General features: G+C 36.6%; 1 pseudogene across 1 annotated transcript; it reads left to right on the top strand.

The window, feature by feature from the left end:
• The first annotated feature begins 1047 nt into the window (after positions 1–1047).
• Positions 1048–13107, top strand: LOC147556559 (CHD3-type chromatin-remodeling factor PICKLE-like; annotated as a pseudogene). Its single transcript, XR_015234111.1, has 13 exons — positions 1048–1115; positions 2424–2671; positions 2788–2883; positions 2980–3068; positions 3191–3399; positions 3481–3588; positions 10635–10685; positions 10799–10898; positions 11460–11581; positions 11666–11769; positions 12671–12727; positions 12813–12879; positions 12991–13107. The product of XR_015234111.1 is annotated as a CHD3-type chromatin-remodeling factor PICKLE-like (transcript).
• The last annotated feature ends 963 nt before the right edge of the window (positions 13108–14070 follow it).

The raw sequence follows: 14070 nt of genomic DNA on the forward strand, positions 1-14070 counted from the left end.
GTCGAGTGAAGTAAAACGCTTGCACCCTTAGTCGTATGGAGAGAGAAATAGTCAGTCGCCTTCTTTGAGCAGGTAGTCGTTAGGAAAGAGAAGGATCACTCGTCTTCCTTGAGCAGGTGATAGTCAGGAGAGAGAATGATCACTCGTCTTCCTTGAGCCGGTGATCGTCAGGAGAAAGAATGATCACCCGTCTTTCTTGAGCAGGTGATCGTCAGGAGAGAGGATGATCACCCGTCTTCCTTTAACAGGTGGTCGTTTAGGAGAAAGATGGATCACTCGTCTTCCTTGAGCAGGTGATCGTCAAGAGAGAGAATGATCACCCGTCTTCCTTGAGCAGGTGGTCATTTAGGAGAGAGATGGATCACTCGTCTTCCTTGAGTAGGTGATTGTCAGGAGAGTGAATGATCACCTGTCTTCCTTGGGCAGGTGGTTGTTAGGAGAGAGAATGATCACTCGCCCTCCTTGAGCAAGTGTTAGTTGACTGCCAAAGGTTTGGATGAGCGATGTGAGAGAGAAAATCGGTGGTTAGCTGATTGCAAGTGAATTTGGATGTCGGGTGTTGTTATCTGGGATATTGCTTGGTCACCGCGTCAGCCTATTAATCGTGGATTTCTAGAGGCGCTTCTGGTGACGTATTTTGCCCATACAGGTTTTACTGTGATACGAGAAATACTTTCGAACGGTTTTTACTATGAAATTACTTGGGATTTTCTTGTATGTACCCGACTGCAGATTATGTCAACCTACGGGCACGTAGGCATGAGACCCGTGGGTGTGAAATTACTCTGAGATTACATGGGTGTAACCCGTGTGAGACTGGTGAAGTGGGTGACACTAGTCATGAGACCCGTGGGTGTGAAGTGCTCCACTTACTCGCCATTGGTGCTCGTGCCTCCCACTCGAGGCTCGGGGTCGTACACCCTGACCGCTCGCTTGGGAGGTGAATTGATTGGGGTCCCTCTGCTTTGTGTGTGATATGACTCTTGCTCGTTCTCATTTCCGTGTTTGATAAGATAATGAAGTGAATAAGAATATTGTTTTTGAGATATGAATGTAACTGATTGTGAAAGTTCACATCAGATGCATGATAGGGTACCGAAGATAATAAGGTTCAGGTCCTTCCATGGGTATTGGGGGACGACTCTCTTATTCGAAGTCGGTGATCAAAAACGTATTTAGGTACTTAAGGTATATATGTATCACGAGGTTAACTCTTGAATGATTGGTGAGTCCCTTGGTGGGAGAGGGACTTACCAGCTACGGGTAAGTCTCTTCCTCGAGGAGATGCTAGTGCATTAGCTAGTGCCGAAATGGGACGGTACTATCTTACGCACTATAGATTATTCTGAGGTACTATCACTGCTATTGCTTGCTAGATTAATCAAAATGTTTTATAAATAGTAAATACCGTTTTGATAAATCGTTTTGTCATAATGTTTACAACTTATTAAATGAACAACGTGATGGGATTAGGATTGGTCTTCTACCAGAATAACTCGTGTCATAATATTATAGCCTCGGGGTGGAGTGTGTATTCTAGTCGGTGATCTTGTCTGACGAGGCTAGTGGTGTTACGTCGTTTTCTTTGGTTGTTTTCTTATCGGTTATCTCTATTTCAAAGTTATGTACTTATTGCACAAACAAACCCGATTATATATATACTTAACACTTAGAGTTGTTTAGAAGTTGTATCAGTGTTTGAGAGGTTTTTGTAGTTTTTTGTGTTTCGGGCTTCGACCTGAAGTCATGTTGAGTTTGTTTAGCTTCTGCTTCGTAGTTTATTTTTGTGTATGCGAATGTATGGTTTGCATAACAGGTGCAACCGGTTCGATTCACAAAGGAGACTCGGCCGGAAATTTTGTCTCGTCTGTGAATTGTCGGGGTCTGGTCGTGTCTATTTTGGGACACGGGGCGTCACAGCAGCTATGCAACCATCGGAGCTATTAGAAATGATACTTACATTATCTAACATTTCAAGTGGGTTAAATTTAGAGATTGGAGCTTAATTTAATCCTGAACTGTTGACTACATTTCTGTTTTCCTAGTCTGATTTCATCATATTGTTTCTCCTTTTGTCTATTTGAAATCTTTGCGAATTCTATATCACCAAGTTTTAGTCTACTTCCCCTAGTTCTATGAAGAGTTTCTTGTAGAAGTCCCTCACTTTAGCAGACTACTGTGATGGCCCCCGAATCATATTCTACCAATCTTAAGCCGGAAGCGCAAAAATTGCAAAATCTTTTTGTTTCTTAAATATCCAAAAATTTCAAGTTGGCTGAGCACATTTATGAAGTAAAAATTCTTAATTTTTCTTGAAATTTACGTAGTTATTGTTTTAGTAGTTATTAGTGTTATTTCTCAATGCTTCCACGACATTTACATCATATAAGTAGTATTATTGTACTTTACTTGATTCTCTACAGGGATAACGACGATGAGAGGGAATCTTTTGTTAAATGGAAAGATCTTGACTATGACACGTGTAAGTGGGAAGTTGACTCAGACATTGCAGGGTTTCAATCCGAAATTGAAAATTTTGAAAAAATTAATATGCGGTCTTGCAATGCATGTTCAAGCAAGTTTAAAAGCTCAACTAGAGATGTGAATGTATGAAGAGAGAAGCAACAAGAATTTCAACAGTTCGATCACACCCCTAATTTTCTTTCTGGAGGTACTTAATCTATATGCAGTCCATTCCAGGGCAAATCCTATTACATAGTTCTTTTTTGTAAACACTATTTTGCTTGTGGACGGCCACAATATCTAATAAGCTTTGGCTCAATGAAGGATCCCTACATCCCTATCATTTGGAAGGGTTGAATTTCTTACACTTCTCTTGGTCTAAACATACACATGTTATTCTCACAGACGAGATGGGTCTTGGTGAGATTCTTTACTAGAAACTTTATAATTTACGAGATTTTCTTGCTAAGATTACTAATTAGTGTGGGTTGTCACTTAAAATTTAATTGTGTGTAGGTAAAACCATACAGAGTATTGCTTTCATAGCATCTCTATGTTAAGAGAACCACTTTCGCCATTTAGTAGTTGGACTCCACTTGAACGTTGTATGTAAATAAATTGACTGTGAGCTTATCGATTAATTCACGCATTCTCAGCTCATTTCATGTTAACATGTGTTATGCAAAACTGTCTTCACAGTTCTGATTTGAAACCAAACTTACTTCAGGTGATGTATCATGGAAACGGTAGAGCTCGTAAGATCATCAGAGACTATGAGTTTTACTTCCCTAAAGGTCAACTTAAGAATAAGAAGAAACGAAATATGCTCTAGCTGAAAACAAGCAAGACAACCTAAAGCTTAATGTCCTACTAACATCATATGACACAGTTAATTCGGACTCCACATATCTAAAACCAATAAACTGGGAGTGCGTGGTAAGATCACGTTAGATTGTTAATTTGTTTGCCAAATTTTTTTGCAACCTAAATGTTGATGTAGTGATATTGTTTTTGTAGATTGTCGATGAAGGTCGTCGACTTAAGAACAAAGATTCAATACTATTTCAATCACTAAAGCTACTTACGAATAATCACAGTGTGCTTTTAACAGCGACTCCCATTCAAGTTTATTTCTTTATCTAAATATTTTGTGTCTATGTTCTACCTCACTTTCCTTTCATGAAGGGTGGAAATAATCGTGGAAAAATAAAATAGTTGTTTGATATCTATCATACGTACCCCTGCTCGGTAGTTGATGGGTCATGAAAATGTCCCGTCTGGGTCGGTTAACTTAGGTGAGTTAGTACATTTCGAGGCCTTATTGTAATAAAATGATTGGTTTCCTTGATTAAGTGTCTTTTGCGGAGTTTGGTGTGAAAACAACTAAAAACGAGAGTGTATTTCGGTCATGTGGAGCCGTAGACACTCTTGGAAATTTGGTTAAAATCAGTATATGGGTGAAAAGTGGAGTCCAAGGCTAACTGGGAGGCGAAAAGGGAAGTCAAATCGGAGTCTAGATGTGTGAATTGTGCTAAGTTAGAGATGGATCAACATTAGGGACTGGTTTGGGATCTAGTTGATTAAGTGGCGCAAATCCTGAAGGCATCGCCACTCAGTTCTGCGTAACCGCAAAGTACCAAGTTTGTCCCTACAGGTGCGATTCAGTATATCACGACGCAACTTAGCTTCAGTAGTCTTGCACACTATGAACCGTGCATAGCCGAACTCCCAAATAAGACGTACATTCAGCCAAGAGACACACCTTTCTTAAATGGCAGCGAAGCATGAAAGAGCAACCCGGGAACGCGCTTCAGTGTAGCGCGTTATACGTTACCTTCCGTGGACCCGAGCACGTGCCCAACTCATCTGCCGTCCATTCCCGCGCTTTGCTGATCCAGCGGTCGCTGATGCTTCCACAACTTAGCTTTGTTGCTTTGTGCTCTATTGTAGCCTGCGTTTTCCATCTCCCAAACCCCAACCGCTAGGGACTTGAGGGAATTTATTAGGGTTGTGAGAAATTTACAGAATTGCGCACAACTCTTTCGCCACTTAAAACCCTAATTCTATATAAAGGCTTAAAAATGCCAATGATGGCTCTCTCTTCATTTGGGTTCTAACAAAAAAAAGCCTAGCCTCCAATTTCTCGTATTAGTCCTTCTGATCTACACTAATTTCTTTCTCATATATCTTTCTAATTCTTTCCTTATCTTCTCACAATTTCTTTCCTTCTTCATTTTCTTTTTTAAATCCATTTTCTCTCATCTTCTCAATTACAAAGATATAGCACTTGAAATTTGGAGCATAATTTAGAGATCTTTATCTTCTCCCAATTATACATCACTTCTCATAGTAAGCACTTTATGAAGTCACACTGGGAGCTAGTGCTTGTTATCCCAAATCTCGTGGAGACCCGTTGACCCCCCGAAGGTATGTGCTTCTAAAAGATCTTTCTTACTGTGCCCAATTCGGAAGTTAGTTTTATACATACGACCAGCAATGGAAATAATAAATGCAATAGCTAAATGATGATGAGCCAAATCGGTCAGCCATAAACTTTGTGTCCGTGGATGGAATCCCTTGAGAAGGGATAGTGTGAGATTTCGTAGTGAGCAAAATAGTTTGAGTGATTTTCATTAATCCAATTATGAGAATACAATCAGTATTTATACTGTTTAGTTAGAGAGAGAAGGAGTTAGTTAATCCTAACAAACTTGTCTTACGAAAAGACTAATCTACCCTTAGTATATAGACACCTCTCCTCTTCTTTATTCAAACACTCTTATTCTTACACCATAAGAACACCATCTCCCTAATACTCCCCCTCAATCTGAGCAAGAGACAAGATGCATTAGATTGGATAAAAGCCGAGAGAAGAGAGGATTGGAGAGTCCCTTGGTGAATACATCAGCTAGCTGCTCAGAAGTAGAAACAAAAGAGATTGAAAGAACCTCAGATGACACCAACTCACGAACAAAATGATAGTTAATCTCGACATGCTTGGTTCTTGAGTGAAACACTGGATTCATAGCCAAATGATGAGCTCCTATATTGTCACAATGTAGCACAAAAGGATGATCAATAGGAAATCCCAACTCCTCCATAATATAAGAGATCCATAGCAATTCAGATGTAGCATTAGCCATGGCCTTATACACTGCTTCTGTGCTGGACCTAGCAACAGTAGGTTGCTTCTTAGAAGACCAAGCAACCAATGTGGAACCAAGGAACACACCATAGCCAGTAGTTGATCTCCTTGAGTCAGGACACCCTGCCCAATCAGAATCACTAAAAGCAGTAAGAGAGGTGAGATCTCCTGGAACAATTGAAATCCCTGAGCCAAGAGTTCCCTTAAGGTATCTAAGAATCCTCTTCACCAACTGAAAATGAGAGGTCCTTGGTGCAGACATAAACTGAGCAGCATAGTTAACCCCAAATGCAATGTCAAGCCTGGTCATTGTTAAGTATTGAAGACCCCCAACTATACTCCTATAAGGAAGAGGATTAGGGAGTAAGTCACCATCATTAGCCGAGAGCCTCTTACCAAAAGGAACAGGAGTGGATAGAGGTTTGCTCTCAAGTAAACCAGCCTTTTGAAGCAACTCAAGTGTATATTTAGTTTGGGTTAAGAGCAAAGAAGTGGTTGAAGAGGTTTGAACCTCAATGCCCAAAAAATAATGTAAATGACCAAGATCCTTCATAGCAAATTCCAATTGAAGCTGAGTAATCAATATTTGAAGTAGATCAGAAGAAGACCCAGTCAATATAATATCATCCACATATAGTAATAACACCATAGTGGCATTGGCAACAGTATACACAAACATTGAATGATCAGTGGAGCTTTTCTGAAAACCATAATCCAAGAGGAAGCCAGCAAATCTCTGAAACCAGGCTCTTGGTGCCTGTTTCAGACCATAGAGACTCTTATGAAGCAAACACACTGAATCTTTATGAGAAGGATCAATAAACCCAGGTGGTTGCTTCATATAAACCATTTCATCAAGATGACCATGAAGGAAGGCATTAGATACATCTAATTGCCTTATTTCCCAAGAATTAGAAACAGCCACAGTAAGCACAGCTCTAATGGTAGTGGATTTAACCACTGGACTAAAAGTTTCATTATAATCCAACCCATCAATTTGATTAAAGCCCTTAGCCACTAACCTGGATTTATACCTCTCAATGCTGCCATCAGAGTGTAATTTTGTTTTAAACACCCACTTATACCCTAAAACATTCATAGAAGGAGAGAAAGGAACAAGGGACCAAGTCTGATTTTGATGGAGGGCATCAATTTCATCTTGCATTGCTTGACACCACTCTTTTGACTTGGATGCTTGAGTATAGGAAGAGGTAGGGTCAGGAGTATGGTCCAAGAGAGTTATATATGCCTCAGGAATAGGATGACAAATGGTATAATGTGTAACAAAGTCAGACAACTGCTTGGGCCTATGAACACCTGCTCTAGCTCTAGTGATCATAGGATGCACAGGTTGCACATCAACAGGCTCTGCAGAAGAAATAGGAGAACCACCACTTGAGATGATATTTGGGTGAACATGAGGTGATAGGGAATCAGACAATGAAGGATGTGGAATTGAGGCAATTGAGGTGATAGGAAGCATCACTTGGGTAGATGGTATAGGAAGCACCACTTGGGTTGGAACAGACTCAAGAGAAAATATAGGCTGAGTATCCAAGAAAGGATAGGACTCTTCATCAAACACTACATGTCTTGAGATATGAAGCTTCCCTGTACTCAAATCCAAACACTTATATCCCTTATGTAAAGAGCTTACACCAAGAAAAATACATTTTGCTGATTTTGGACTCAACTTATCATCTCTAGTGGCTCCCAAATGTGGATAACAGGCTGAGCCAAACACTTTGAGTGTGAAATAATCAGAAACCTTTCCATCAAACAAAACCTCATAAGGAGACTTTCCATCCAGAAGTTTAGTAGGTAGTCTATTCAATATATAAGCAGCATACTCAAAAGCATCATACCAGAATGTCTTAGGCACAGAAGCCTGAAAACACATGGTGTTACCCATTTCTGTAACTTGTCTATTCTTCCACTCAGCTCTTCCATTTTGCTGAGGGGTATAAGGACAAGAGACTCTTAGAAAAATACCATTGTCATCCAAATATTTCTTAAATTCTCCTTTAGTTAATTCAGGAGCACCATCACATTGGAAAAACTTCACCTTAGTAGATAAGAGATTCTCATAAGCAGCCTTGAATTTCTTGAAACAACTAAGACTATCACTTCTGAGTTTCATAGGATAGATACATAGAAATCTACTATAATCATCCAAGAACAAAATATAGTATCTAATACCAGAAGAAGTAGCAAGAGGGGCTGGACCCCAAATGTCACAATGAACAAGGTGAAGAGGAGTGGGAGTTATGCTAGATGAGAGTTCAAATGGAAGACATTTACTCTTACCAATTAGACAAGAGTGACAAGAAGATGGTAACTCTTCATCTGTCATATGAATCAAATCACTTTTATTAAGAGAATCAAGTACTCCTTTGGCAGTGTGACCTAATCTTCTATGCCAAAGGGTAGGTGAGGCAGTGAGATTGGCAGACAAAGCTTCTAAGTATGCACCAGAGAGATTATCAAATTCTATAGGATATAAATCATTAACCATTGGCCCTTGTGTAATGATAAGCTGAGAAAATAAATCCTTAACACTATATCCCCAAGGATAGAATTCAACTGAGCAATTGTTGTCCTTAGTAAACTTAGAAATGGATAGCAAATTCTTTCTAAGATTAGGCACAAGTAAAATATTGTTTAGATCAAAATGATGTGAAGAATGCACAACTTCAGAATGACCTGTTTTCTTAATAGGAATAGTCTTGCCATCACCAACTATGACAGATTCAACTCCATTATAAGGTTTAGAGATAGAGATTACCTTTTCATCATGAGTCATATGACTAGATGCTCCTGTGTCTGCTATCCAAGAAGATGACACTTTATTTGATTTAGGAAGAACACCATCTTCAGTAAAAGCAACATTACATTCTTCATGAAGAGAAGAATTATCATCTATAACTTGTTTGCCTTTGTCTGAACTATCAATATGAAGACCAGCAAAGTTTTGAGGAGAATCTGTCTCTCTAGCATTTGTATAACGAGAAGGAACATATCTAAACCGACATTTACTTGCTTTGTGACCCCATTTGTGACATATACCACAAGGAATTGACGAAAAATCAAAATTCTCAGCCTTTTGATTATATGTTTGATGATTATTTTGTGAATTTTGATTTGTACCTGTTTGATGTGATTTGGTTGCTTGATAATCTCTCTGTTTTGATTGATTTTGAGTAGTATGTTGTTGATCTGAGACAGATTTATTGTTTTGGCTGAATCTTTGTTGACTATTTTGCCTTGTATTCTGATTATACCTCTGATTTTTGGATGATTCTCGTTTGACATAATAGGCTTGATCATCTGCCTTTTCATGAGATGATAGCCACTGTTCGTGATGAAGAAGACGAGATCTAAGTTCAGGAAGAGTAATTCGAGACACTCGATTATCTATAGTTACTACGAATGAATCAAATTCTCTGCCTAAACCACCAAGTATGATACGAATCATTTCTTTATCTGAAATTTTATCATTTACAGCTGTTAATGCATCAGAAAGAGATTTAATCTTTCTCAAATACTCATTCACAGTTGCTGATCCTTTCCTTGCATTTTGAATTTCTCTTCTAAGTAGATCTTGTTTTGCCTCAAATTCCTCAGCATAGATCATATCTAAATACTTCCAGATCTCATGAGAAGTTTTCAATCCTAATACATCAGATGAAATTGACCAAGAAAACGTAGCTTTTAGGCATGATTTAACAAAATTGTCTTGTTTTCGCCAGATCTGATAATTTGGATTCACTATTTCTCGTCCTTCTTCCATAATCAGCATCGATGGAGCTGTGATAGATCCATCCACATATCCTATTAGATCATTACTGATTAGAATGGTTTCAAATTGATCTCTCCAGAGTAAGAAATTGGTTTCATCAAGTTTTTCAGATATGAAATTTGTAATATTCAATGTTTGATGATGATTTTGAGATAGCGATGGAGAAGAAGCAGTATTCGAGCTTGAATCCTCCATTAACGAAAATTAAAAACCCTAGAGCTCTGATACCATGTGAGATTTCGTAGTGAGCAAAATAGTTTGAGTGATTTTCATTAATCCAATTATGAGAATACAATCAGTATTTATACTGTTTAGTTAGAGAGAGAAGGAGTTAGTTAATCCTAACAAACTTGTCTTACGAAAAGACTAATCTACCCTTAGTATATAGACACCTCTCCTCTTCTTTATTCAAACACTCTTATTCTTACACCATAAGAACACCATCTCCCTAATAGATAGAATGGCAGTTTCCGCCCCTTGCGAGGTATCAAATAAATGAATCATTGCTACTGGCAAAAATTAATTTTTTTGCTATTATGATTTCAATCCATAAATCATTTATAACACCAAACTATTTTTTTACAACATGAACAAGTGAAATATTTAACCTCCTTTCAATACAATAAATCACTAAATCAATAGTATATTATGAAAATGGAATTTTAGTAGAAAATCCAAATATTAAATAAGAAAATAACTAAATAGAAATGAAGCAATATTTTTCAGATCCCATATAATTGGTTGTGGCATGAACTCGTTGGTGGTCCTTGGTTTAATCCGTCTATGTATTTGTTATTATTTGGTATCAATGTTAATGCCAAAAAATCATTAATTTGTTTGCTTTTTCGATTTCAAACCCGTTATAATTTAGGGATATGCTGCTCTTATAATAGACAATTGATTTGGTGATTTATTGTATTTAAAGGTGGCTAAATATGTATCTTGTTTTCATTGTTTTTAAATATTTTGAGATTATAAATCATAACCCCAAACTATATATTTGCAATGAAAACAAGTAAGTAATTATCCACCTTTAAATGTAATATATCACCGAATCAGTAGTAAATCAAAGAATTAAATTACAACATATTTTATATTCTGCAATTTTGGTAGAAAATCTAAACATTAAAAGAGAAAATAACTAATAAAAATGAAATAAGATCTTTCAGTCCCTATATAATTGGTTGTGGGAACTCTCTGGTGGTCATGGGTTTGATCTATTTTCAGAACAATCTAGGCGAGTTATTCATGGTGGTGCACTTTCTTGATGCTATGAAGGTTTGTATTTTTTGAAGATTCTTTCTTTGTTTTTCGCAGATCGCAAATTCTAGGGTACAACTTGTTATAACTTTTATGATAATTTCAGTTTTGGCTTCTCAATGTCGTTGTAGTTCTATAGTTTAGAAGAGTTCCTGAAGGAATTCAAAGATATCATACACGAGGAGCAGATCGGAAGACTTCATAAAATGTTGGCACCGCATCTACTGAGAAGTATGTATCTTGAATATTTCTATAAAACACAGTGACCTTTTCATATCTTTCGTTAAAGAAGGCATAATTACTACATTTCTAGTTTTTAGTTTTGAAATAAGGAAGGAGTTGAATATTGATGGAATATTTACATGGAGGGTTCTATTTTCTTCAAATAATTGGGACGAAGGCCCAAATTTTAAGTTTTTTTTGTTAAAAAGACAAATTATATTTTGTTTAGATAAAAATTCAATATAAGTATTTCTTTTTTTTTTTTTTTTTTGTTAAAAGGATAAGTTAATGATATTTATTTTTCAGAAGATCGAGTTAATTTGAAGAACTAATTTAAACTTTTCTTTAGATTTAAATTATACTTCAATATGTCTAGTATTTCCTTCGATGTATGTCTCTGGAACCTATTGGAAATTTAGACTTGAGTAAATGTGTTTGTGTGAATAAATAATACAATTTGTGAGGGAAAATTTTATTAGAGAATGACTTTAAAAAAATCACAGGTTCTAAACTATTAAATAAAACTTCCGATTATTAACTAAAACATGACTATCTTATTTGCTCTATTAGGAGTAAAAAATGATGTCTTGGAGCGGAGGTCTCCTAAGAAGGAACTAATTTTATGTCTCGAGCTAAGTAGTAAACAGAAAGAGTACAACAAGACATTACTGACTTGCAAGGGAGATGCACAGGTAAAAATGCCTTATTTTTGTGAACCAACCTTCTTTTCTTCGTAGTTCATAGTTAAGATGATTGTTTTTCTTCAATCTACTCAGGTTTCTCTTGTAAATGTGGTTATGGAACTCCGTAAGCTCTGTTGTCATGCATATATGTTTGACAGAGTTCAACCGGTGATAGAATATGCTAATGAAGCCTACAGGTATTGTAATTTAAATTTGAGTCTCTAATTATGTTTAAATTATTTCTTCAAGAAAGTAGTAGCATCAATTTGCCTATGATAGCATTAGCATGAATTTCAATTGATGATCTAAAGTAGGATTGTGTATATTTGATTTTTCAATCATATATAAATGTTTTTAAAGTCTAAATTTATTCCCCAAATTTTTGTTCATCACTTTAGCCTTTACCTTTGCCTTCTTTATCTTTTACTCTTTTAATTAATAGACAACTCCTGCATCCTTCTGGAAAAATGCATTTATTAGATCGCTTCAATGCCGATAACTCTTCAAAAAAAATTTATTTGAATTTGTCAACGGGTTAAAGTGCCCGACACTTCCAATAGAATTACTTTAAAATAAAGAATAAAGGACAGTTAAATAACTTCAAAAAAAACTAACAAGTACCTAATTGTGTCGAACTCTAATTACACCTCGTTTGTCTTCTCTCAATATCTTCTTGACATCCTCTGACATTTCTTGTGGTAACATTTCTAGTATGTTCGTATTTGATTTCATCTTTGATAGAAAGTCCGTTGTTTGGTTGGTCTCACGAAACACATGTACAATGGAGCACTCCCCTAACTTTTCCCAAAGTGAAATGATCTCATGGTAGATGCGTAAGACTCTCCAAGGTGGTCTAATTTCTCTGTTCGACAGAATGGTAACCGTGAGTGATGAGTCAGAGGCAATTTTAACTCGCCTAAAGCCAAACTTGATTGCTAGTTGCAATCCCAATTTTACTCCTTGCATCTCATGCATTAGCACCGATTTGCTCTCTGTTTTTGCTGCTGCAGCCACAATTGTATCTCCTTGTGAATCTCGTAGAACAGCTCCGAATCCCCCTAGTAACTCTTAAAAATTTTGTTTTCTGCTATCTACCAGAGTCGGTGGAGTGGGAATAAATCTTGGTACTATTGACACAATTAGTCTTTATGATAGGTACTTTGCTTGCTTTTTTAGTCTCAAACCCTCTATAATCATGTCCATTACGATTCCATTTTTATGAACCCTTTCCTTTCTTCAGTGATTGGAACCCTCACGCTGATTTACAAGCAATTGCTAGGGCTCACCGGCTCGGGCAGACTAATACGGTTAGACTTTGTTCCTTTGTTGTTCATTTTAAACAAGCATTTGGCACCAAATTTATGGATACACTATGTGCAACTGCTATTATTGTTTAGTGATGATGACGCTTGTTGCAGGTGATGACATATCGGCTCATAACCCGAGGAACAATTGAGGAAAGGATGGTGCAATTGACCACGAAGAATATGGTTTTAGAACACTTGGTTGTCGGCCGGTTAGAACCATAAAATCTTAATCAGGTAATATTTTACAATATGCCAGAAATGTTTAGTGTTGCGAATCTTACCAAACAAAATGGTGGTCAATAGTCTAAATATTTTTAAGAATCTAAGTGTGTGGAAAATATTAGTAAAGCCAACTTAATGATGCCTCTTTCCTTTTCCTTAGTTTTTTATAAAATTTTATTACTATAACCATATTACTAGTATAATTTCAGGCTTATAACCAAAAATCAATAGCCTACATTTTCTTTTGCCAAAAAGATTTAATATAGTTTTTCAGGATTCAACTCTCTATGTCACAGGTTTTGCACAGGTTTGCAGAGAGTATGTAAGGTTTGCACATTGTTTTTACATGTCCGCATAGTTTTTTACAGGTCCACGACCAAGCCTAAAACTATTGATATGTCTTTTTAATTTCTTATATATATTATCATTATTAGTTTTTTAGTTTGTATGGTAGATATTGTACTTTATATCTGAAGTCGTAGATATGTAATGCTTCTTATGCATGATATACCCAACTGAGAGAAAGCGCTAATTGAAGTCTACGCAGTTGAATTGCAATATTGTTTGATTGATGATATAATTCCTTAGTTGTTGCAAATTTCAATATTCTATTTTCGTGGTGTTTTTATCTTATATTTTCTTTAGTTTGTTTCCTTCGTGATAGGTTGTTTTATTTTAAGTCACTTCTCCAGATGTATTTTTCTCCTTGGTTGGTTCATTTATTGTTGCAATTAGACGTTTTTCTAACATGTCGTTTCAACATTTATAGGTAGAGGTAGATGACATATCGAGATATGTTTCAAAGGAACTATTAGTGACAAAGCGGGTAAATCTCGTTAAATACACTACGATGACGATGCAATAGACAAGTGAACTTGTTCTGCAACTTATCTCTATTGCATTTATTCTTCTAGGATCTTACTAGACATTCTTAGGGGGTGAGTTATTGATATGATCCTTCCATAAGGA

Source organism: Eschscholzia californica, unplaced genomic scaffold (assembly GCF_041429995.1).
Source record: "Eschscholzia californica isolate CP2 unplaced genomic scaffold, dmEscCali1.0.p SCAF_2, whole genome shotgun sequence".
In the NCBI taxonomy this organism is placed as follows: Eukaryota; Viridiplantae; Streptophyta; class Magnoliopsida; order Ranunculales; family Papaveraceae; genus Eschscholzia; species Eschscholzia californica.